We start from the raw sequence: 15,365 nt of genomic DNA on the forward strand, positions 1-15,365 counted from the left end.
GACCCAGTGGGGTGCACTTAGTGACTGAAAGGATCGGATAGTTTGAGTGATTAGGTCTGGTGTTTGCTTTTAAAGGTAGAAGTGCATGCAGTTGTACATGTTCACATTTAACAGTTCACCTGTCTTTTCCCCATACACACATGAATAGCTGGCATTCTAGTAATGTGGTGCTGTGTGATATGAGCCTCGCTGCTATGTCCACAGCCCCTAATATAGCCCACTGCTGTCATGGTACTTTTTACCCCTCTTCACCTGCTCTGTGCCGCGACTGTCAATACATGGGAATGTTTAGCCAAGGCTGTTAGTGGGCTGACTCGGACAAGGGGGTTGTTGGAGTGCCGGACTTGCAACTTAATGTGAAATATTGCAAATGACCTGCGTAATTTCCCAGGTTTCTGTGACTCAAACAGGCGGTGAGTAAAACTATTATCAGTTGGTCATTTAGTTTTTAATCTGCTAGTTTTTGTTTCCTAGTTTTCTAAGAAACCAACAAAGATGAGCTTGTTTACAGGTGATATTGGAGGGATTTTCTAAAGTCTTTTTATTAAGTATGAATAAAGTTTTACCTATTATTGTTCTGCTCTGTACCCAACATAGGAAAAACATGAATGCTGTTTGGCTTTTGAATTTTTTTCTGCACTTATCGGCTGACTTGTGTTATGGTGGTGCATCATAAGAAAAAAGTCACAGGTTTTCAAACCACAAAAACAAATTGGTCATGTTGTCTCTGTGGTACAATATCTATGCCTCATCAAAACCATGAGAGTGCAGGATTCCTTTAGGTTGTGTGTAGCATTATGGGGAACCCCCATCCCACTGCTGTTAGCCACAGGCGCTGAACAACCTGCACCATTTCCCTTTAAAGAAAAATATAGCTTTGAATATTAGCAGTCTAATATCTAATATAATATGTGGTGCTCAGGAGAAGGAACAGAAAATGCATGCTGACAAGAAAGCATAGTTTGCTAAATAATAAGCAAACACCTACTAGCTCCTTCCTAAAATATTGTCACTGAGCAGATGTGAAACTTTGAATGTATTTATCTTGTTTTTTGCAATCTGTAGTTTGTTTGTTTCCTTCCTTTTTACTGGTGTTGATCTCTCTTCAATGTTTTTCTTATGTTTGTGCATAGTCGGATTAGATTAAACTGACAAGTGAGTGCGAGTCTAAGGAAAGAGTCTACAGTAAAGACAAAGTCCCACTCCAATCATCTTTGATTCTTTGATGATTATGCCAGTTTTAGCAAAAATTAAAAAACCAGTGCCGTTTTCTAGGACATAATATCTGCAGAGCAGCAGGAGTTTGTTAGAAATCTCCCTCTGAGTTGTGGGCGGGACTGTTGATGTGGAGTAGTCCTGCCCCTTTCTCATCATCCATTCGCTTGTACTCTCCCGCCAACTTGCAGCCCTCTTCAACCCCAATTTAGCATTAGCGGTGCAACAAAAACGGTGAGCGATATCGGAGCTATCTAGTCGTATGGATTTGATCCACATGCCAGCTCAGACAAAGAAAACAAAGGCATTAGTGGATGTATTTGTCTGCAAGTTAATGCATTGGAGTGGAGCGGAGCAGGGAGCTTATGGGCTGCCAATTGTAGATTGTACGTAACAACTACAAGCTTTGTCAAACAGTATTTTAAACATCTGATTCAACACAATTTGAATAAAGAAATATTTAGAAAGGCAGTTTTAATCTTAGTCTTCTTTATACATGTCTTTCATTATGAGAAAAGTGCTACAAGAACATGTTAAAAACACAATTCTCATTGAAGTGGTTCTTTAACTAGCATGAATCGTAGTAATTTAACTACATTGTCTATTGGATTTGTTTATTGGATAAGATTGTGGCGGTGCTGCAGTAGAGTTAAAATGAATAAATAAATAATAAAATGCCAAATCCCATTGGCAGTTTAGCACATAGGAAATGAGTGTTAAGTCTGTTAAATCCAAAACCAACGAAGTTAAGGATGAACTCTGCAAGGTGGTGCATGTTTACAACGCAAATACTAACATTTCCCTTTATGTGGAGAACACGACCTCCACCATTGCTGAAACTCCCTTTGCTGCAGTGCCAGATAATAAGAGGCTGCAATGCTCGGCGCTTACAGAAAAGAACTCGAGGGCTTTTGCAAACTGAGCTTTAATATGACGCCCTTCCAGTGTTGTTGAAAACCAAGTTTTCAAGATCTGATCAATTTAATGGAACCAGCCCACAGTATTATGTCATGACATGCTATCACCAGACATTTAGAAACAGGGTATCGAGTTCTCTGAGAAGAGCTGTGCAAGATATTACCAGTGTTTTCTGCTGCTAAATTGCCAGTGAAAAAGCTGCGATGGTGCTTCTCGCAAAATGTAGATATGTTCATTTTACTGAACACACATTTTGGCTCAAGCTATTTAGTTAAGGTACAATTGGAATGTTTTGGGGTTTTAGTAAAGGCTTTGCTACATGTGTTAATATTTTGGAAATGTAATACTTTTATATATTTGTGCATTACAAAAATTTTGAATAAAAAATCTATGATGGATTATTATTTTTCCCGATCTATATGTAAATGTTTTTAAAACATTCCCAACCCTATTTTCTTAAAATGTGTCTAAAATGATTGGTGAAAAAGGCAACGATCTTTTTCGAGCAAGATTTGTGCAAAATGGTAAGTAAATTAAGCTAATTCTTAAGTCAACACAACATTTTCTGAACTTTATAGTGTGATTTTATTTTTTTACAGTTGAAATTTAAAGAAAAAAATAAAATAAAAGCATTGATAAAGACTGAAGGCTCTGCTGTTGGTCCTGTTCTGGTCCTTCACAGTAATTTCATTAGTTACTGTGGTTCTGCTTTTGTTCCAGTTGCAGCCTGAAGCTAGTAAATGGGTGTGCACACACATACACACACACACACTTACAAAACAAGACAGAGATGCAGCAGAGACCCTTTCTCTTTAAAGGGATTCATTTTGAGAGTAACGTGAAGCAGAGCCCTGAAGGACCAACTGCCCTTGACCACCTACTTTTTTCCTTTCTCTGAACCTTCCTTAGGAACTCCACTTACCTTTTTACTGATTTTTTTTTTTTCATTTGCTTTTTTTGCATTCTTTTTTTTTTACTTGTCCTGTCCAACAGCTTGGCAGGCAGATGAGAGCTGAGGGCCTCTTGTGTTGGACATATTTTACTTTAACAAGAGGGGTTATTAATCTTCAGACAAACCAAAGGTATGACTGAATAACATTTTTTTTTCTTTTTTTGCATTCTTGAAAACTGTGAAGTTCTTCACTTCATGTTACAGTTTTGAACATGTCTTTCTGACAACCAGTTATCAGATTTTCAAGGTTGGTATTTTTTCTCTGGCCATTGAAAATTTATTTATTGGAAATACCATAGTATGATAATGTTGGTAAACTTGAAAGATAATTGAAGCATGAATCCTTTGTAAAGCTGGAAAGTTGTTAAAAACCTGATATCTTATTGCATTCCTGCTTTGACTGTGTAGAGAGAGTTATGCCTGGTTCCCTGGTTATTTCTGAAATCATTTATTATGTATTTGATTTTTATTGATAAATCCAAATGACTTTTATGTATTTGAACTTAAAATGCAGCACAATTGATGTAATGCTTTAACGCTTTCTCCTAACCTGTTGCATGCTAAAATTTAATTTGACTGCACCACTTTTTTTCAAACCTATTAGGACTGAAAGGAGAATTGTGTGAGCATTTCTTCTCCACAGTCAAGAAACAGTGTGATCATGTGAACCAAGTCTGCTTTGCCAAAAGAATGTGTTGAATTCCAAGGATGCAGCTTTGACAAGTGTGTGTGACTCTGCACAAGAGCTCTGATTGGGCCAGGTTTGAAGAAGCAAAGCCAGATGGGATGAAAATAGGAGCAGGCAGAAAGCATGTAATGAAAAGAAAGAATTGCAGATACAAAGGCTGTGCAGAAGCAATGCATGTGTAGCGTTTTAGCCATCTGCTTAGCTAGATCAAAATACTAAAATAATGCAATGCTGTGTGGATGTGATGCATTTGTTTTGAGACTAGCATAGTTCTGAAGTCACATGAGCTAGTTTTTATCTCAAGCACAGCTTTTACTATTGATAGCTGTGAGTAGGCTGCCATCTGCACTTGCAGTCCTCAGTGAGCTGACTGAATAAAGCTCTGTATTAAAATGGGTCATTTAGAACATTGAGTCTGGGAATCGTTTTTATCAGCAGTTCCCATAGGTTGTGCAATTTAAAAACATATTTGTGTTGTCGAAGTGCTAGGGTTTAAACATAGACAGTCCTCTACCTTTGCCACAAAAGCAGCTGATTTCCTTTGATGAAGCATTGAGGAAGACCAATGCAAGTTAATGGTTCCCTCAACATTCATTAAAGTGGTAAATATTCTTCCATAGACCTTCTTATGAAGAGGTTGGATAATTTCTTTTCCAAGCCGTTTTATGTCAAGCACAGAAAGGATAAACATTAGGACTTCCTTGATGCATATGTTAATTTCAGTTTAATTTCCTTCCCATTGCTCTATAGATAATGGGTATTGATTTGTGACTAATATTTTGCCCTATCCTTTGCTATTGAATTTCGCAATACCTTTTTACATCCAATAGGAGCAATAACCATAAGTCACAAGATGGGTAGGAAGTTGTAATTAAAGCAACATTAGTTCTGATTTTGTGTATCAACTTTTCACGTCTTAATGTTTTAAGTATCATTTTGCTCCTATGCCAATGCTATACATTCCACCTACTTAAAACCAAAAATTGTTTCTTTCTGCCACATACTGTAGGATTGACATTTCTGACGGCCTCTTCAGAAACTAGGCTACTTCCTTTTTCAAAACCACTCTGTCAGCACTGCTAAGAGGAGCAGTGCAGGCAACTTTTCTTTTCTTTCTTTTTTTTGAGATCGAGGGAACAATGGGAAAAGACTGAAGCCATTGAAATTTAATTGGAAATGCTACAAAAAATGCTCAAAAGTCAGGATTACAATCAGTATTTGAGAGACCATTGTCTTGTGCATGATGAGGTGACAGTTTCAGCTTCAAAGTTGAACAGTGTGCAGCTTTTAAGACAACATTGACAAGTCAATGCCGTTGTCTTACCGTCATTGCAACAGTCGCAAGACTAAAATACAATTTTTTTCATCACCATTGAACAGCAGTCTATTTTTTTAAAAACCTACAACAGCAATGCCTTACAAAGCCAAGACCCTAACTAGCTAATCTTTTCTAACTCACTGCAAGAGCTTTGCTTGGAATTGCCGTTACATCATGTTTAGATTGAGTCTTATAAATATTGCACGATATATTCTTCTTAGAATATATTCTGCTACTTAAGAACAAAATCTGTTTTGTAGCTCTTAGGACCACACTAAATTTAACTCTTAAACTGACTTCATTATTTTAATTGTGTTGTTTCTCTATTTTCTTATTTACATTGTATTTTGGTAGTTTTCCCTAATTGTGTGCCTTAAATCTACATTGATCTTAAACAACATCATTATTAACTAGTCAGTGTTATTCTTCTATATGGAAATATTTAATGTTTTTTATTTAGCTGGAGATTACTAACTATTTGTATTTAAAAAAAGAAAACTCTAAATCTGTTGCCAGTAATTTATGTCCTACTCTTTAAATTTACTGTTGGAAATGTAATGTGAAATATTTGTGCCTCCATGAAATCAGTTTACTTTTGACAAACCAAGTAAAAAATTACAGAAATTGCCAAAGGTGAATAAAATATACAATGTTTACAACTGGTGTGTTGCTCCTAACATATCTGGCTGGGGGGATCTAGCACTGTTAAGACTGCTGCTGGTGATGCGTGAAATTCAACAAGTTAAGGGAAGCGTAGTGGTGTGGAGAAACTCAAGAGTGCACATTCCACACATTGCCTCTAAAGTATGTGTTCTCACTGTGCATACCTGCCTTCATCTGAAAGTGAAGTAGTATCAGAAAGTAACAACTGTGAGTGAAGGTGTGTAGTAGTTTGAAAAGGAGGTGTGTCTTTGGCTTTCCTTAGATACAAGCCTCAGCAGGCCAGGCCCTCAGCTCTGGCAACAAAAAAATAAATATGGACTATGACTATGTAAAACAAAAAAAAAATCTTGTTGGACTCCTGAATGAAAGAAATTATAAACTATTGTTCACACAGGTATATTTGTGATGTTGCACTACTCAAAAAAGCAAATTTCTGACAAGTAAAAGGAAATGAACTCTTGTCTTTTTCTGTCCATCCAGCTTGGCAGTTTTTTTTTATTTAGTTTTTCAACGACTGTAACCTAATCTTACTCAACTAGCAATGCTTTAGCATTATCAGGCTGTGTTCTTATCTCCCATTCAGCCTCGGAAGCCATTTCCTTGTGGGCAGTCTTGAAAGAGAGAGCTGCTAATCACATTACGTCTAAGGTAACATCTTACTGGTCATTTAATGAGATTTAGAAAAGTTTTCATCGCAAAGATTGAATTAGGCTGGTGATGCCAACTTCATGGGGTTAGAGCTGCTATTTCTAGATGGCATAGAACATATTCTTGCTGTATTTTCCTAAACACTAATGTCACCGGTGTTAATAAAATTTGCACCAGTATTATTTTTTTCTGTACTTATGGTATATGAAAGATTTAAAGCTTCTAGTTAGCTAATCGCTCAGATTTGAGCGTGCATGCACCCACATTCACCCACACGCCCGATCATGAAGTCATTTATCTCACTATGCAGTGGTCCCCGTTACAGCAAAAAGCAAAGGGATCACCACTAGTCTGATTCAGCTATGATTGTCTGTTGCCTGTAACTGATATTGGTTGTTATAGCTTGCTGAGGCTTTCTTGACTTTTGAAATAATTGTCAAAGAAACAAATAACAGTACAAACTGTCACTGCAGTTAGTCTTTAATGATTGGTATGGACATATTCATACTTACTTGAACCTGTGCAGAAGGGAATAAAAAGCCAAGCTGAGAACACAGAGTGGGACGGTTTACTTTCAGGCATGTGGACACCGCTTTTAAAGTGCTGGAAGGTATTTTTGGTTCTACCCACCCATCTAGAGCTGGCCACTTGTAGGTGTTCTTTATTGTAGAGGCAGCATGCGTTGGGGGTTGCAGTGGGCATTTGTTGCCAGGGAGGTGATTTGTTATTTTCACCCCATTGTGTCTACTTCCTGTGGGTCATGGGTTATTGAAGCTGGGTGTTGCAGACTTTACAGATTGAGAAGAGGGGAGGGAAGTCAGCAGGATAGGCAGGAAAGTGGTCAGACCTCACTCGACAACAGTGGCTGATCAGCAGCTTGCTGTGTTTTTATCTGAGCTTGGCTAGGACTCTTCCGAACCAGGTAAATGGATATAAATTACATTTTTAAACAAATGTGTTATTTATAATCTTTAAATCTGTTTCTACTCTATCTTTTGCTGATTTTAAACGTTAAATCCTAGATAAATTTGCAGAGCTATGCGAGCGCAACAGGAATGACCTTGGCTTTAGTGTGCATTTTTATAAAAGATCTTTCATTTACGTATTTTTAAATCATTAAGACTTCTATAGGTTTCAAATAAAGTTTGTTTGGGTACTATAAAGAATGTAACTTTGGTTTATACTAAATGCATTATTAGTTTAAAATATATACTTTCTTATTTTGCAACAATGAAACATTTCGTGCCTAAAAACATCAAAGTACTTGTATTTTTTACAGATTTTCCAACTAGAAGTTAGTTTTTTTTTTTAGCAAATGGAGCCTTGTTTTTTATTGACAAATTTCCTCCTCTGCTTTTTAATGTGTCACTTTGCAAACACAATTCCTTGTTTGTGCAGTGTTCTCTCTAAAGTTTGCACTAGGCAAACTTTGAAACTGAACAGTGACAATAGGATGCAAAACAGGAAACCTTTTTGCCCAGAATGAGTGTTGGGAACAGTGGACGAGGACGTTAAATCCTTAACCAAGTGGAAATTTCTATCATTTGAAATTTTTTTTTTTTTTTTACTGTTTGTTTTTTATCTTTTTTTTTTTAAAGCTGCAAGGACCTCAACGTACTTGGGAAAAGGCAGTTGGTTAGTGTATGATGAAAAACTAGTGGTTAAACAGCTGAAGAGTTTCCATCATTATAGGTAACCACTGACGCTTCTGTGCTTTCTCAGTCGTACACAATGCAATGCTGTGTTAATATTTAAACCTGCTCACTCTGTGTTAATGCTTCACACTTTGGGTACAGTTTAAATCTGTTGGGAAGCAATGTAGTAAGTTTGGGAGTATCCACTTTACTTGACTACATTGCAGAAGCACTTATGGGTTTTTAAACTTTATATTTTCCCCACCATTTGAGTCTATTCTCTTGCTTGTTGTGCATATATGAAAAGATTGCTGGAAAACTGTTTATTCTTCTTCTGATAGGAAAGTTTTTGATAGTACAACATGACTGTAAACAAGAAAAAACATCATCTCAGAACTTTTCTTCAAATTTTATCTTTGTTTTCGATTTACAACAAAAGCACTGAAATCTAGAATAGCTTATTGCTGTCTATGACTTTTTGGTTTTCGAGAACAGTGTTTGCAGAGATAGCAGCGGAACTACCAAGGTCTAAGTTTTTTAAAAGGTGACCTCGATTTTTAAGGTTAAGTCATGTGAGAATTTTACAGTTGTGCATAAAGGGAAAGTGAATGTGGAATGTGGAATGGAATAAGAGTTGAAATTAAAGATTGAACAAAAGAAGCATACAAAGCAATATTTTTTAACCATATATATTAGGGGCTCTTCGAGTCTAAAGGAAGTGGATAATCATTCACATAATGACACCGTCTCAACTATGTAGAGTCTTAGAGGGAACATTTTATGTAAACACAGCTGCTGAAGGTTGGTGTTTGGTCATTCTGCAGCTTTGAAGCATTTAAAAACTCCTGCTTGCAGAAGTGGGCTCACACTTGGGTGTCTTTACGATGCATAACAGATGTCTGTTAACCAATTTATTTCTGAAAAGGTCTGAATGGAAGGATGCTACGTTAACAGAAATGTCTTAGCTGCAGCAAATGTTTGTATTTTCTTGTTTGTTTTATATTCTTTTTCTGGCAAAAGGAAACACGTATGCCTATAGCCGCTCTTGTTTTTGCTGTTGCACGAGTGTCTACAGGGGATTGTTAGACTGTTTGTTTGGCATGCAATATCACAATATTGCTGTTTGTAATTTTGCAATTGTGTGGTGTGAATTTGTTGAAGTAAACTATTTATTTAGAATGTGTTCCATTTGAAAGCATTTTGACAAGATCAAAAGTTGCTTCAGGAAATGGGCCTTTTCCCACATTTTTGTAGTATAGAGATTTTAATTTCCAAACGGACGTTCCCATATTGGGAGCACATGCACAGCAAATCCGTTCAATATCAGATTTAACTTCAAATTTTTCATGTGACTTTTAAAAAGATGAATCCATTGTCCTTTATTAATGGCAGCAGTTATCCAGTGTCTCAATATAGGATTGTTCTTATTATTATTATTAAGTTTTGGTATTAGGTCTGCAAGTAACATCAGATAATTGACTACCATAATGCCAGAATTTTCTGAAGATCTAATTTTCTTCATCAACTTGCATTTAACTAAAAAACCTCTAATTATCTCTGACTGAGGCACAAGGGAACAGCGTATTTCTGACCTCTGGTTTTAAAGAGCAACTTTTTTGTTTGTTTCTACCATTTGAAAATATAATTGGTGAAGCTTCTTTAACTTAACTGATCTCTTGGTTTCGAACTCGCGTGATTTATACAAGAAAATTAAAAAATAGCTACTGTCCACTAGTTTAACCATTTGGTTGAGATTCTAACATTTTAAAACATTTCAAAAGGAAGGCTAATATCACAATAAAGTAACAAATATAACCTATTAAAAAAATAGGGTCTGGTTTTCTAAATTGGAGATGTATGACTATAGAAGAGAAGCAGATTCTAAACATTGTTGATGCTTGTTGGGATTTAGGAGTTGTGCTTGATAAATGTAAACTATTGCATAAATACCCATGTGACTAAAATAGCTCATTGCATTTAGTGCATTAGAAGAATTCTGGATTTTAAGCTTTGTTTCCTTTAAATGGGCTGAGATTTGAGGTTCCCAGAGATGTTTCTGACCTGTGTGGGAAGAAGAGATGCTTGCATAAAAAGGGGTCTTGTGTTGTGTGTCAGATTTGCTCTTTTCTTTTTAAATACAAGAGCAGTAGTTGAATTGGAAGCTTGGCTATACTGTGGACAGATTGAAATGCAATTTATATTGCAACTATGAATATCACAAATAAGTTAGTGTTGTAATAGGGCTGGGTTGATAAAATCGATTAATTGATCTGAATCAATCCAAGCAGTATAGATCTATAATCGATCCATTAAAGTAGAGATTGATCTTTTATGCCTTTTCTTTTCTGCTGACCTAACGCATAAATGCAGTTAAGCCAAAGTCCGCTAGCTTGATGCTAACGTATAATGGAATCTCCCATTGGACGGCAAATTCTAACGCTTGGTCAACCTGAACCTACATTGCTGACTAAATATGAATATCTTTAAAACATATAAAGATTATTATTGAATTTCTATACAAATATTTCTAAATGTGTAAACCGTTTTAATTTAAAATTGAATTGAATTGAATGGATCAAAAGAATAGAAAAAAACGTGAATCAAAATGATCCAAGCTCTGGCGAATCGAATCAAATTGATTCTGAAAATTATTGGGGATACCCGCAATAGTGGTAATCTTATACTCTGTATTATTTTTTAATAATGGACATTTTATCTTATATGGTAGTTGGGGATAAAGAGATGATTGCCTTACTATTTAACAGATCATTGTGTAATGACTGCTGAAAACTAAATGTGGACCACTTGCAGAAGTTAATCCATTTAGATAACATATAAGTATTTAATTATTGTTTATACTTTGTACAAATTATGCAGACAGAGACACTGCATTTGGTGGATTTAGTGATTCAAAGTGTTGTCATGGATATCTGATTTAACCTAATGACAAGTGTTTGCTGTAGGGCTGCATAATATTAGTAAAGCATGTGGTAAATGAAGTGGTAAAACTTTGTAGTAACAACATGACTTATAAACAAAGACCTCACAATATGTTGTTAATATTTCTTTAAATTTTGCCAAGTTGACTGCATTGATTCATCCAGACACAATTAATTTAGGAAGACTTCAGTTTACAGTGAATATTGTAATTGCAGCAAAGCAGCAAGTACTGAAGAACACCTAAGTTACCTACTAATTTAAAAACAATATTCCAACTCTCTTCTAGTCTTGATGCCAATCCCCTGAGAAGAAAATTGAGGAATCTTCTCTGACCTTTTGATCTTGCTTGTGTAGGTTTGGAAGCACTAATGCCACCAGTTGTCCTTTCATCTACAGTGGCCTGACAGGGTATATTTTTTAGCATGTAAAGGAAGTGCTTTGGTCCAGTCTTCTTTTATCAAAGAGCTTCCATGAATGTGGTTAGCAAAGGCCTTTTTGATTCATTTTAATTGATGAATTGATAAATTAAAAAGTTATTTTCCTAAATGTCTGTGGTATTTATCAAGACTGGAAAAAAAAAACCTCACATCACACAATCACCACCCATCTGTTTAGTCAAAACACACCCTTAAGTGTATTAGTAGGAACAAATTCTAAAACACTGGTATGTTGTTTTGAGAGGGATAAAGAAATATGGAGAATTTAAACATGCATAAAGTCTCAGATTCTGTGAATATGTCATAGTTGGATGTAACGGGGGAAACGCAACAAATGGGGTTTAAAAAAAACCCCGCATTAATTTAAATATTTTGATATTTTACTTCTGAAGCTTGACGGCTTCACCTAAGAGAACAACATGAATGGTGAAATTAGGGTAAATTACAATCCATGTGTAAAATACTATCATTTAATATATATTTTAAACAAGATATGTCACAGTAGGAACATTACTTTAAATAAAAAAGAATTTGATTGTAAAGAAAAGGGGTTTACTGTTCGTCTGTTTGACCTATTACTGAAGTTATCTCTTACCATATACAAATATAATGGATTATTTGGAGTTACACAAAAAAGGACACGAATTATCCTTGTCCCACCCTTTGGTATAGCTGTTGCTGTTCTCAGAACGTCTGAGGCAACCTGATTATACAAATCAGGAAGTAAAAAGAGGGAGAGGTCACAAATTGCAGATGCTCTCAAACACTGCACAACTTGATAAAGTTACAAGGTTCAAACAAAAACAAGAGCACCCTTCGTACACTCTGCACCTTGAAGAATGAATGAAACACACTGAAAAGCACTTTACACGGGCATTTAACCCCCATGGTAGGCTTACCTTTTTTTCTATAATTTGTGAACATTTTCTTGTGGTTATTAAATCGATGTTTATGTGATTCTTGAATTTTTTATTTGATTAATTTTTTTTACATTTTTCTGTATCAAAAAGTTTCAGGTAATTGCTAGTATTGCACTTAAAGTTTTAAAAAAAAATTCAATACAAGTTTCAATTTGTGATAAATATGTATGTGCCTTGGAGTTAAGTTTTAGAAGAAATAAATAAACATCATTTTGTTCTTAAGGAACCACAAAGTGAGATTAAAGAATTGTCAATAATATTTAGAGAGAAAAGTTAATTTTTTCTGACCTGCTTAGAAATTATTTTAATTGCAAAATGGAAGGATCTAAAATAAATCTAATAACAAAAACTTACACGGAGCATTTCATAATTATTGTTAGTTTATGTGATCTGTGAAGATAGTTGCAGCGATTTACAAGAGTGATCAGAGAAAAGACTACATTTGTCATTGTAGGCTTTTAAAATCTACTCCATCAACATCAGATGGTAAGAATAATGTGAAGTTGCCCTTCTTGCAAAAACTGGCAAGAAACCTGTTGTTGGCAACACAGTAGTAAGATAGATCTTTATAAACATCTGCAGTGCAGCCTTGAATTGGATCGTTGTTGTAAGAATAATTTTAGATGTCATTCAGATTCAACTATGTGAGGAGAAAACCATCTGGGACGTTCACACAGGTTTTGTTTAGTTAAAAAAAAGCATGTCACTGCTCCTCTCTTCACATTCACTGTGCACTTGACTATTTTACTGATCCAACATCAGCATTAAATTCTTAGCGAGACGGTCTTTTCACACCATATAAAGAAGTCATGGTTTGCAACTCCCGTCACTGTTGTGTAGGATGTTGGTATGTGCAATCGCAGCATATGATGGCTGTTATTTGCACATTTTCTTTTCTTCAACACACTTACAACTGGAGCTCTAGGTAATCCATAGTAGTTTGCATATACTACCTGCAACTTTTAATATCCAAGATTCAAATAATGAAATACTTGTGGAAAAGGAATGTTTGTACTTATCACCCAAATTTTGAAACTTAAAATTCATTGTAGTCGACAATAATACTGCAGACAGGGCTCTTGAATTGCAGCTATACTTATGGTGAATATTTATTGCTAGCCTTCTGTATAAGCTGCACGGTGGTGAGGTGGTTGGCAATCAAGCCCTCACAGTGAGAAGGCCCTGTTTTAAATCCCAGCTGGGTTTTTTCTGTGTGCGGTTTGCATGTTCTCCCCGTGACAACAGCCGCGGTTAGATGGGCAGAATATCTTGATCGGATCAATGGTCGGGTTAAAATTCACCCGTGCACATGGGATCAGAAAACCTTTTTCAGATTAGAAGAAACGTTCACATGGGTCACACTTTCGGTCGGAATAAATCATTTGGGCATGCGCAGTAGTGTCGAAAATACCGGAAGGAAAATGTGTCCCGTTGTAAACAAACCTTTGCTGTCACATATATTTATGCAGCAGCTCGGTAAAAGAGGCGATCTTCCAAACGGGCTTTTATTAATGTTATGAATATTATGAAGTGCCTGTTCGCTCATCATTTTATATTTAATCCGTGTGGTCAGTGCTTTTTTTGTGGAAGAACTGAGCTGGAAGAAGAACCCAGTTTTAGGACAGGCTAACACGCGCCAACAACATTAGCCTTTTGATGGACACAAAATCCAGGACCATGCGGGAAACGCTGCAATCTGCAGCTTGTCTGCACGTAAATGTCTGGGAATAACATCAGCCTTTATTTTGTCGGGGGAAAGCTTTCAACGTAACAAACAAAGCACCCTCCCCTCAAACACATGAATAAATCCGGCTGCTCTGCTCAGAGAGGTTCACTCGGTCCACTGGCACCGGAGCCCAAACGCAGAGCTCTGGTGCCGGGTCCAGACCTCAGTGGGCACGCATCCCCCCCGCATCTCCCCCGTGATGGGTGAAAGAGAGCGGAGCGGCGCTTTTCACGGGGCGTCTGCAGAGCAGCTGGTCGGTCCTGTATGCTCTCCAAAGCTTTCTCTCAGCAAAACACCATCTATGCATGACGTAAACCAGAGCAGTAGTGACACACGATCGGAATGACCGTTTACATGCTCCACGATCGGATAAACGATCGGTATAACCCATCTATCTTGATCGGAAAGAAATTTTGATCTGAACGAGTCTATCCGGGGCGGAGTATTCCGAACGGCATGTTTACATGACGCATTTTCTTTCCGATCAGGCGTTCTTTCCGATTACTTTTGCCCATGTAAACGCGGCTATGGGTCGTCTCCTGGCACTCCAGCTTCATCTCACAGTCCATAAGCATGCCTCGTAGATCCAAGTTGTTTTTGTAAATGAGTAGTGGTTCTCAATTGACTTACCTGGTTAAATACAGGTTAAATACATATAATAAAAAATTATAAAAAAAGCAGTTTGTGTGATCATTTGACTTATCCATTTGTATGTCAGGATGTCAATGCTATCAATTGGTTGTATTTTCAAGTTTAAGAATAATCTATTATTCTGTGCATCACAAAAAAGATGGACTAAAAGATTTTTTTAAAGGGAAGAATTGTCATTTTAATTTTTTGTTCTAAATAAACATTCTCATATTAATGTTGGTCATCACCACGATTGAGACAAAACAACTTTTAGACGATTTGGGATCAAAAGTATTTTAAGCTATACCCCCTCATCAACCGTTTAACAAAGAAAATGTCAATTGTCAATGTCTGCAACACCACTGTTATAAGCACCACACCAGGAGCATTAACTAGCAGACCGTGGGTCATCCAGACCCGGACCCGCATCCGAACTTGATGCAAAACTAATACGATGGGCCCCTCTATTTCAAATGGTGCAACTTTTGTGGTCCTTGCAACCAACACATTCTCACTCCCAACTCGTTATATATGGACGTATTTTCTGGTCCCACTCCACGTCACTTTTTGACGTTTCATGTGTCCCCAATTCGTCGTTTTTTGATGTGCCGTCTAATCCCATTAGATCAGGGATCTCCAACCTGTACCTGTCCGAGGGCCCCAGACAGGATAAAAA

At 36.6% G+C, this 15,365-nt stretch overlaps 1 protein-coding gene across 16 annotated transcripts in view; it reads left to right on the plus strand.

The window, feature by feature from the left end:
- The window catches only part of LOC144981358 (GRB2-associated-binding protein 1-like), a 53,358-nt gene that overhangs the window by 13,044 nt on the left and 24,949 nt on the right, over positions 1 to 15,365 (plus strand). Inside the window, exon 1 of one of the 16 annotated variants that reach the window (XM_078951868.1) lies at positions 267 to 413. The exons of 14 other annotated variants lie outside the window; for them this stretch is intronic. The gene's annotated coding sequence lies outside the window, so the exon portion shown is untranslated. Of the gene's footprint in view, positions 1 to 266; positions 414 to 2,958; positions 3,216 to 15,365 lie in introns of those variants that run through there. One more of the 16 variants, XM_078951877.1, reaches the window with a different exon arrangement.

The sequence above is a fragment of the Oryzias latipes genome, chromosome 1 (genome assembly GCF_053564925.1).
Source record: "Oryzias latipes strain Hd-rR chromosome 1, Olatipes_Hd-rR_3.1".
NCBI lineage: Eukaryota > Metazoa > Chordata > Actinopteri > Beloniformes > Adrianichthyidae > Oryzias > Oryzias latipes.